We start from the raw sequence: 8,689 nt of genomic DNA on the forward strand, positions 1-8,689 counted from the left end.
CCAGCTCCGGGCTCCGGTTCGTCCTTCCCCCCCCCCCCCCGCCTTCCCTTCCCGCCGCCTCCTCCTCCGTTGGAGTTACACGGAGCCGGGGGCCTGCGGGACCATTGAGGCGGGTGAGAGCCGTTACCCAGGGACGCCCCAACGGTCGGAGCTGCCGTTTAAACCGTCTCCCCGGCAACGAGCGGTGCTGAGGCGGCGGGGCGAGGCGGGGGGAGAGCGGCCGGCGGCGGCGACCCGCCGCCGCCGGCCGCTCCCCCCCCTTCCCGTCCCGCCGCCCCGTCCCGATTAAGTAACGGGAGCGGCGAGCGCCGCCTCGGGCCCGGCCGCTCAGCTCACCTCGGGGCAGGTGGTAGCCGCCTTTCCACCCCACTCCCACGGCAGCGAGGGACAAGCCGCCGAGAAAAAGCTCCCGCGTCGTCAACCCGCCGGTCCCGGCTGTGCGGCTCCGGCTGCCCGAGCAGGAGGAGCTTTCCCCGCCCCGCCCAGTGCGCAGCGGCGGCCCGGCGCGGCAGGGCCGCACCTGCCGGAGGAGGGGCCGGGCCTGGGTCGGGTCGAGGCGGGGGATCTTCTCGCCGGTTCTCGGTCGCTTTCCGAGGCGTTGCAGGGCCGCCGGCGTTCACTCTGTCTCCGGGAGGCGGCGGCGTCCCACAGGCTTCCCGCCCGCCGGGACCTCGGCCCTGCGGGAGGGCTGGAGGGAGAAGGCCTGGCCGAGCCCTTGAAGTAGCGATAAGTTTGTGGGCACAGCACCTGAGAGGCGGGATCACCACAGGGAGAGCGGGGTCAGGAAGGTCGTCAGCCGGGGAGGCGGGCCGTTGGGAAGGAGGATTTTAGGACAAGAAATACGGCTGGAAAGGGAGAGATCTCCAGAAGGGCAGGCCCGCTGCAGGGTCAGGGCCTGAGCACTACATCTAGGATATTAAAGCCTTCAGTCCTTTATTATCTTATTAAGGATTTTGATGTGGCTTTTTAAAAACCTTAGAGTGCAGAGGGACACCTCTCTGGGATAAAGCTGCTGCACACAGGCGTGCTGCTGTCATGTGTTTTTCCAGATGCTGCCTTTGCAGGGACACAGTACTCATCTTTGCAGTGAGGCTCGGTAACAGTGCTTTTCTTTCAACCTCGCCTCATGGAACTGTGAGGTGGTGGGAGCTGTTTTTCCCCCACCCTCTAACTGATCTCATGATTGTGAAGAACACTGAGGAGAATTAAAAAAGAAATCTAATGATTAGCGAGCTACTTTTATAATTTAGCAAGACTGGACAGTGCTTTAATATATAGGAGGAAATACTGTTTTGAGAATTGCTTGGAGCAGCTCTAGTTCTGAGCAGAGTCTGCATCTTGCTACTGGATTTGCTTATGAGTCAGTTCCTGTTTTCTGATCTGTACAGTTAATACGAAAACAGTACATCCCAAAAATCTCTGCCTCCATCTCCAATATATCTACGTGGTAAATTTTACATACATGTCACATCAGAGGAGTTCAAGCCTTTTTCAAATGACAATTCCCTAAAACATTTTTCAGAGTGTGGGTCTTTAGTTAAGACTACCGACAGGTGAGTTGTTCTGCTCTAAGGTGTCCACGAAAGGCATCTAGAAATACCACAATTCCTCATCTGCAGAGCAGACAGTAAAAACTGGAAAGTCACTTCAGAGGGTGCACAGCACCAGATGTGGTATACGGTGCCTTTTGTATAGTGATACAAAGCTTCTCCAAGTTTCAAGCAGATTGGTACCGATGCAGTACAATACTAGGCAGAGGCTCATTTCTGTTTCAAGAGTCATAAAGACAGGGCCACTGCTTCATAGAATCATAGAATTGTTAGGTTTGGAAGGGACCTTAAAGATCACATAGTTCCAGCCCCCCTGCCATGGGCAGGGACACCTCCCACTAGATCAGGTTGCTCAGAGCCCCATCCAGTCTGGCCTTAAAAACTTCCAGGGATGGGGCTTCCACCACCTCTCTGGGCAACCTGTTCCCATGTCTCACCACCCTCATGGTGAAGAACTTCTTCCTAACGTCCAGTCTGATTCGTCCCATCTCTAGTTTTAATCCGTTCCCTCTAGTCCTACCATTACCCGACATCCTAAAAAGTCCCTCACCAGCTTTCTTGTAGGCCCCCTTAAGATACTGGTAGGCCACTATAAGTTCTCCTCGGGGCCTTCTTTTCTCCAGACTGAAGCTTCGTGTCAGGGGCTGTTAACTCATTTGCAACACAAAACTGTTGTAGCTACACTATCTTTTATTCCAGGGATATTTTGATCAGTGTTAGCTTAACCATGTCCACACCTTGCTGCACTGCGTAGCATGGACGTGACAAGCTAAGTGATGAGCAGAGTCTCCCTGTACTTAGACACTTGTGAGTCACTGTAACTAGAAACATGTCGGGAACCAGAGTGCAGAGTTGCAGGAGGTGCAGTGCTGGTGGCTGAGGTGAGCAGAATGTGAGCAGGGGGCAGCTGGTTGAAGCTCGAGGGGCCGCAAAAGCATTGAGGGGACAGTCAGTGCTTTGCCTGTTGTTTCCCTGGCAGATTGGTTCTGAGGGCCAGCACGGCTTCCTTGAGCTTCCAGGGAAGTGTCTACATGAAGAACTCAAAGGACAAGAACATCCAGGTGGTGGTGTGGTGCAGCCTTTTCATGCCTCAAGATGTAAAGCAAGTGCCTATGCTTTTGTAGACTGTGATCAAGCAAGAAAAGAAGTTAGGGTCTGCACTGGAGGAGTTACAGACAACTAATACATACAGGAGTGTTCTGTGTCACATTTTGGATTATGTTATTATGGGTACAACCGCACAGTGATCATTTATGGACAAACTGGTATTGGAAAGACCTTCACAATGTAAGGGGAGCCCCATTGAAGAACATACTTGGGAAGAGGATTTGCTACCAGGTAGAACACATTGTATTGAATATTAGAAAAAGTCACAGGGATTGATACTGAATTTTTTTATTAAAGTCTCTCTTCTGGAAATCTATAATGAGCTTTTTGACTTTCTGAATCCTATTCCCAATGTTGGAGAAAGACTGAAGATGTCTGATGATCCCATAAACAAGACAGGTGTAAATGTGAAAGGCTTGGAAGAAATACCTGTACACAACAAAAATGAAGCAGACCAAATCTTGTAAAGAGGTGCAGCAAAAAGAACTACTGCAGCTACTTACACAAATGCTTATTCCAGTTGATCCTAGTCTGTGTTTTTGGTTACCATCCATATGAAAGAAACCAGAGCACACGGACAAGAGCTTGTTGGAAGTGGGAAGATAAACTTGGTTGATCTTGCAGGAAGTAAAAACACTTCTTCGATTTGGGGCAGTTGATAACAGAGCTTGTGAAGCTGGAAATACCAAGTAGTCTGCTCGGACTGGAGAAGGTTATTACTGCTCTTGTGGAAGGAGTCACAGAGAATCTTAACTTACAAGAATCCTTCTCCTTGGAGAACAACCAATAATAATCACAGTTTCTCACACATCTATAAATCTTGAGGAAACACAGAGTACACTGAAGTACGGTCACAGTGCAGAGAACATAATGAATCCAAAGTTAACCAGTACCTGCCAAAAGGAACTATTATTGAGATACTGAAGAGACTGAGCATCCAAAAGGAGACCTTCCTGCTGCATGAGAGTAAAATAGAGTCTGTATTTTGATTGAAAATTCATGAAGCCCTTAAAGGAAAGCTGACGGTTCAGGATGAACAAGTGGCAGAATATATTGACATAATCAGTGCCATGGAAGAAGAAGTGAAAACAATCACTAAATCATTCACAATTAATAAAAGCAAAGCTTAACAACAAAACCAGATCTGCACATCAAGGAGAAAGAACTGAAAGAAACACAGATCTGCAAGAAACCAAGGTTCCTCTGGCTGAGAAAGAATATGCGGTTTCAGTTTTGGAAAACACCAAATAAAAGCTTCATGGCACAGCTAGCCATGTGGTTAGAACTGCTAATACAAAAGATGTATCTATGCACAACTGGATCATAAGAAGGCTGTTCATCAGCACAATGCTATCGTCCAAATATATGTGCAGGAGAAATGAATGTTCTGTTCAACAGAACACCAGATTCAGTTAGTGAGAACAGTCTGAAGCAGTAACTGATGTTGACAAGTTATGCATATTTTATAGGCAGCCTCCTATCTACCAGTTGTTCAGCAGCTGATATATTTGCATTAATTATATAATTCCCTTTTGCCTCTGTTAAAAAATTGCTGACCACTGACCTTTCTTATATATCTGAAAAAATTTGACAAAATAAGACTCTGCCATTTGCTAGTAAAGCTGAGCTGTTGAGGTTGACTGAGGAGTATATATGTGGATTAGGAAGAGCATTAAATATCTTGACACCAAGGGTGGAAACTGCCCTGGAACTAAACTGTCAGCTTCAGAATAACACAAGGAAATGTTCTGCTGTGGCTGACGAGGATGGGCCATAAAAAGGAATTAATATCTTCTTAGGAGATCTCTCTCACACTCTGAAAAAATTACAGGAAGAAACAGACAGTGCTTTTTCTCAGCTGCAAACTGCTGTGAGAATTTTAGAGAAGAACTGGAAATGGCAAGGTTTGTATATACAAAGAACGCAAATGAATTGGTGTCCTCACTGCAAAGCCAGCTGGACCTGTCGGCACAGGAGATACAGAAGAACTTAGCTGGTATACTGTCAAAATATGGAAGTTTGAAGACCACCATCACTGCTGGGAAAGAAAATGTTTACCTGGAAACTATGGACCTAGTCAGCAGTAAAACTTCTGCTTCAAAACAAATTTATTGCACCTCTGAATAATTTCTTTCAAGAGCTCAAGGACATAAATGGTGAAAACAAGGAGATGCTGGCGGAATCCATTGGCTGTTCTCAGCAACTTCTTAGCAATCTCACAAATGTGTCTCAGGATATTGGTAAACAGAGTGAATTTAAAACTGCTCAAATAGTTAGCTTGATGGATCAGTAGCAGTTGTCCTTCAGCAATGACAAACAGCAGCTTAATTGTTTACAATAGAAAACAGAAGGTTTATGATTGAGATCAGTATTTTGTATTGGATATTTTGTTCTGCATTAAGTTGCAGTAGACGTGGTTTGGAACTACCACATTGTACGAATAGATCCTACAATAGATTTTATTTTATGCATATCAAGAATACAAATACTCTTTTGTGTTCAAAGATCCTTGGCATACTGCTGGCACTAAAGCAAACTAACTGATGTTTTTAAAAGCATTGGAAGTCACCCATGAGAGCTACAAACCGATGGCCTACACTGACCTTAAAAAAAGAAAGATTATGTCATGTTGCTGCCAGCCGTGTTCAGGGTCTCCACATCTTGCTCTCATTTAGAGGCCTGACTGAATGTCTGCTAAAAAAAGAATCTTCTTATCGATTTCCAGTATGTGCTCACTAAAAGCCAGTCAATAAGTAAGAACTTCTTCAAAGAATGGAATTGTCCTATGGCTATTGGAAGCTGGGAGCTAGACAGCAAGCAATTCTGTGTAACAGGGAAATGCAATGGATTTAGGTATTATATACAGCTTCTCTCAAGAACAATAGTGTATTGTGGCTTGTGGTATTTACAAAGTGCATGACTGTTAAAGAGACAGAAAAATTATCCTTAAATACAGACTTGTCAGGTTCTTTTATTTTATATATATTAAAGCTTATATTGCTACAAATATGTTCCCTTAGATATTTTTTAGAAGTCTGACTACAGAGATTGGCATCAGTGTAATTTCTTTATCACTGCAACATATGGCAGTCTTCCCTGCTGCCAAAACATGGCCATGTTTCAGCCTCAGGGTACAGCTGGGTTGAACTTAAAACTGAGACTGTTTTCAAACATTGATACAGAATTTTATTTTACTCCTTCTGACACCACAAAGGAAAAGTAAATTCAAAATTCCTGTCACCGGCACCTCCAGGAACACTACAGTGCCTAGTGGTTCCAGCCACGCTAGAAAGTGGTTTTTCCTTCTGATTTTTTTATAACAACTAAAGTGATAACTAGTCACTACTGTCTCAGGATCATGTATCACTCAGCTATCCACACTGAAAACTTCTTCAATTCAGATTCCAGCATGGATTTGCAAGATTATGAATCTTATGATGATTTATGGTGAATTTCCCACATAACCACATTTTATAGCAATCTCTGTGTGCAATCAATGATTCTATAAACCTTCCGTTCTCAGAGGCTCTTTACAACTCATCCATACTTAACCCAGCATTTCCTCTTAGAGTGATCTTCCTGATTTGCAAAGCTGAATGTAAACCTGCTGTATGGGTGCGTGTTATCTCAACATGCTGAAAATTAACCAGATAAACACAACCAAATCCTGGTTACATTTGAAAGTATACCAAGCCACCACTGTCAAACACTACACTAAGTTCCAAGCCTTTTCCTCAGCTGAGCGTTTTCCAGATCACATGGCAGTACCACAAGCATCTAAAGCAAACAAACAGAATAGAGGTCCAACATTAAAAGAAGAGGAAGAAAAAGTAGTATCTGCAATCCCATTCTCTAACCTTGCAACTGGAGCTAGAAGAAAACCCGTAAGTGCCTTGGGTTTTGTGCTTATTGGTGGAGCTGACAAACACCAATTGCATGACAGCACCTGCTTAAAAGGAGCCCAGTGGGCAAAAGAAAATAAAACAGGTAAGGGAGTAACTATTCCCTTCTCAGTAACAGATATATAAATAGTAGTGTTAGCTATAACATTGGAGCTGTCTAGGTTACTGCTTTGACCTGGTTCTTTAATTTGGAACAGGTTTAGTCAGATGAGGTGACATTCCCTACAGGAGGAAGGACGCTTCCCACAGGTACCAGGGTGCGTAGGGTCCTGTTTTGAACCTTGCAATGCTTCCTCTGCCATGCACGTTGTTCTGAATACAGCTCTGGATGCAGCACTTAACATTACAGAAAGGAAAAAGAAAGTCGAAGTTGGACAAGAAGCTAACAAAACAGTTCTCTAAGCAACCTGTACAGTACTATTGGCAGGTAAATTGCTGGCCACTGAAAGTTAACAATTTCTTTATTCCTCCATTTCCCTTTTCTAGATTCCCCTCTGCTCCCAAAGAACAGTTGAGCATGGCTCAGCCTGAGGCTGCTTTAAGCAAAATCACGCTCCACTTCTGAACTGTTGAAATCAAAATAGTCTGGCACGTTAGATGTGACAATCCACAGCTTTTATTTCTGTGAAGTAGGAGGTGTATTTCTAACATCAAGCAAGCGTATTTTACTGCCAGCTATGAAAACTGCTGAAAATGTAGTTGCTCAATTTAGCATGTGGCTGCTGCAAGAGGGTCTGGAGGCTGTGATTTACACAAAGTTCCACGCCCAGAGGAAACGGATCACATGGTTGGCAAAGGAAAAGCAAGGGTAGAGCCTTGGGGATAATGGTCAGGAAGAAGGAGAGAGACCGGGCACTCCTGCAGTGCTTTTTCCACTGTGATAGATGAGCTTGTATGTATAATGCTTTACTGAGCCTGGTGCAAGCCTTGGCACCACCACTTTGCTAATGACGGCGTAAGGCCCCAGTGTAGAGCACTTTGCATGCCTTTGTTTTCAAAACCAGTGTACCTTGGGAACCACAGCCTCTTCAGATTACTCTCCCTTCAGCTTTTTGTTACATTCAGGTCCTTCCTACAACAGAAAGTAGCATGGAGAAAGTGAAGATCTGAAAGAACGACTGAATGTTTGCTGCACTTTTAATTCTGGGACAATTAGACAACCAATCCTCTCTCTGTTAAGAATAAGAGGGGAGATGCAGGTGTTAGAAATCAAGGAAGAAGAGAGCTCATATAAGTAACTTATTGAGCTTCGTTTGTCTGCAGAACCAAAGGACTTTCTATTAGAGGATCCTCATCGCTTCCATGATTAAAGCTGACAGAGCTGACCTCCCTGTGCTGCCTTTAAAAGCCTGAATGATGAGTAACATAAAGTTTTGTCTGAACCCCTTGCTGCTGGCTCCTTTCCATAAGGAAAAAAGCAGCAGCTACACAAAGGACCTTAATCAAGCTCTGGAGCCTGAAATGGCATCCAAATGACCTGAAGCTGAATATCTAATTCAACAGAAATTTTGCCACAGTCCAGAATGTTCATTAAGAACAAAATAACTATGTACATAAGTATTTCCTTCCTCACAGAGTTTAAAAAAAAGGATTTTTAATTCTATAATCATAAAGCCCTGTAAGTCAGGACAACACCTGAAGACTAGCAGAATAAGAAGAGCCAGCAGATACGTGTTAGAAACACACCATGTGGCAGAAATATCAGCATGTGTAGCACATTGTCCTTAGCCTTTCTCAACCTGGGACTACTCACTTCCCAGGCACCACCTTGAGAACAGTTGATTCCATAACTGGTAATGGAGTTCCAGTCTTTTGCCATGCAAAAGCACTAGCAGACAACAGTTACCACAGGCTGCTGCACCCTGAACTTACAGTTTTGGGTTTACTAAGTTATATGTTGTTTCTGCAAATGCTACCAGCCTTACAGCATTCTCAGCGTGTGTTCTAACAGTTCTCTGGTTTTCAGAGCATTATTGAAGGTCCTGTATGGCTTCATGTCGTCAGGGCATGAATTCATAAACCATGGCAGGAAGAGTTAAGTAGATTCCCAAAATAATGATGTTCTGCAGATACCAGTGATACAAGGTCTGAGTTTATTCAAGCATCTCAGTGTTTGACCTGAGACCCCTG

At 44.6% G+C, this 8,689-nt stretch overlaps 1 protein-coding gene and 1 pseudogene across 5 annotated transcripts in view; one reads left to right on the forward strand and one right to left on the reverse strand.

Annotated features, from left to right (window-relative positions):
• The window catches only part of KLHL32 (kelch like family member 32), a 139,790-nt gene extending 139,034 nt beyond the window's left edge, over nucleotides 1–756 (reverse strand). For 2 of the 5 annotated variants that reach the window (XR_012586281.1, XM_074581081.1), the window contains exon 1: nucleotides 337–749. The gene's annotated coding sequence lies outside the window, so the exon portion shown is untranslated. Of the gene's footprint in view, nucleotides 1–336 lie in introns of all 5 variants that reach the window. The other 3 variants (XM_074581078.1, XM_074581079.1, XM_074581080.1) reach the window with 3 other exon arrangements.
• Nucleotides 757–2,581: 1,825 nt separating this feature from the next.
• On the forward strand, nucleotides 2,582–4,039 carry LOC141740545 (kinesin-like protein KIF11 pseudogene; annotated as a pseudogene).
• The last annotated feature ends 4,650 nt before the right edge of the window (nucleotides 4,040–8,689 follow it).

Source organism: Larus michahellis, chromosome 3 (genome assembly GCF_964199755.1).
Source record: "Larus michahellis chromosome 3, bLarMic1.1, whole genome shotgun sequence".
In the NCBI taxonomy this organism is placed as follows: Eukaryota; Metazoa; Chordata; class Aves; order Charadriiformes; family Laridae; genus Larus; species Larus michahellis.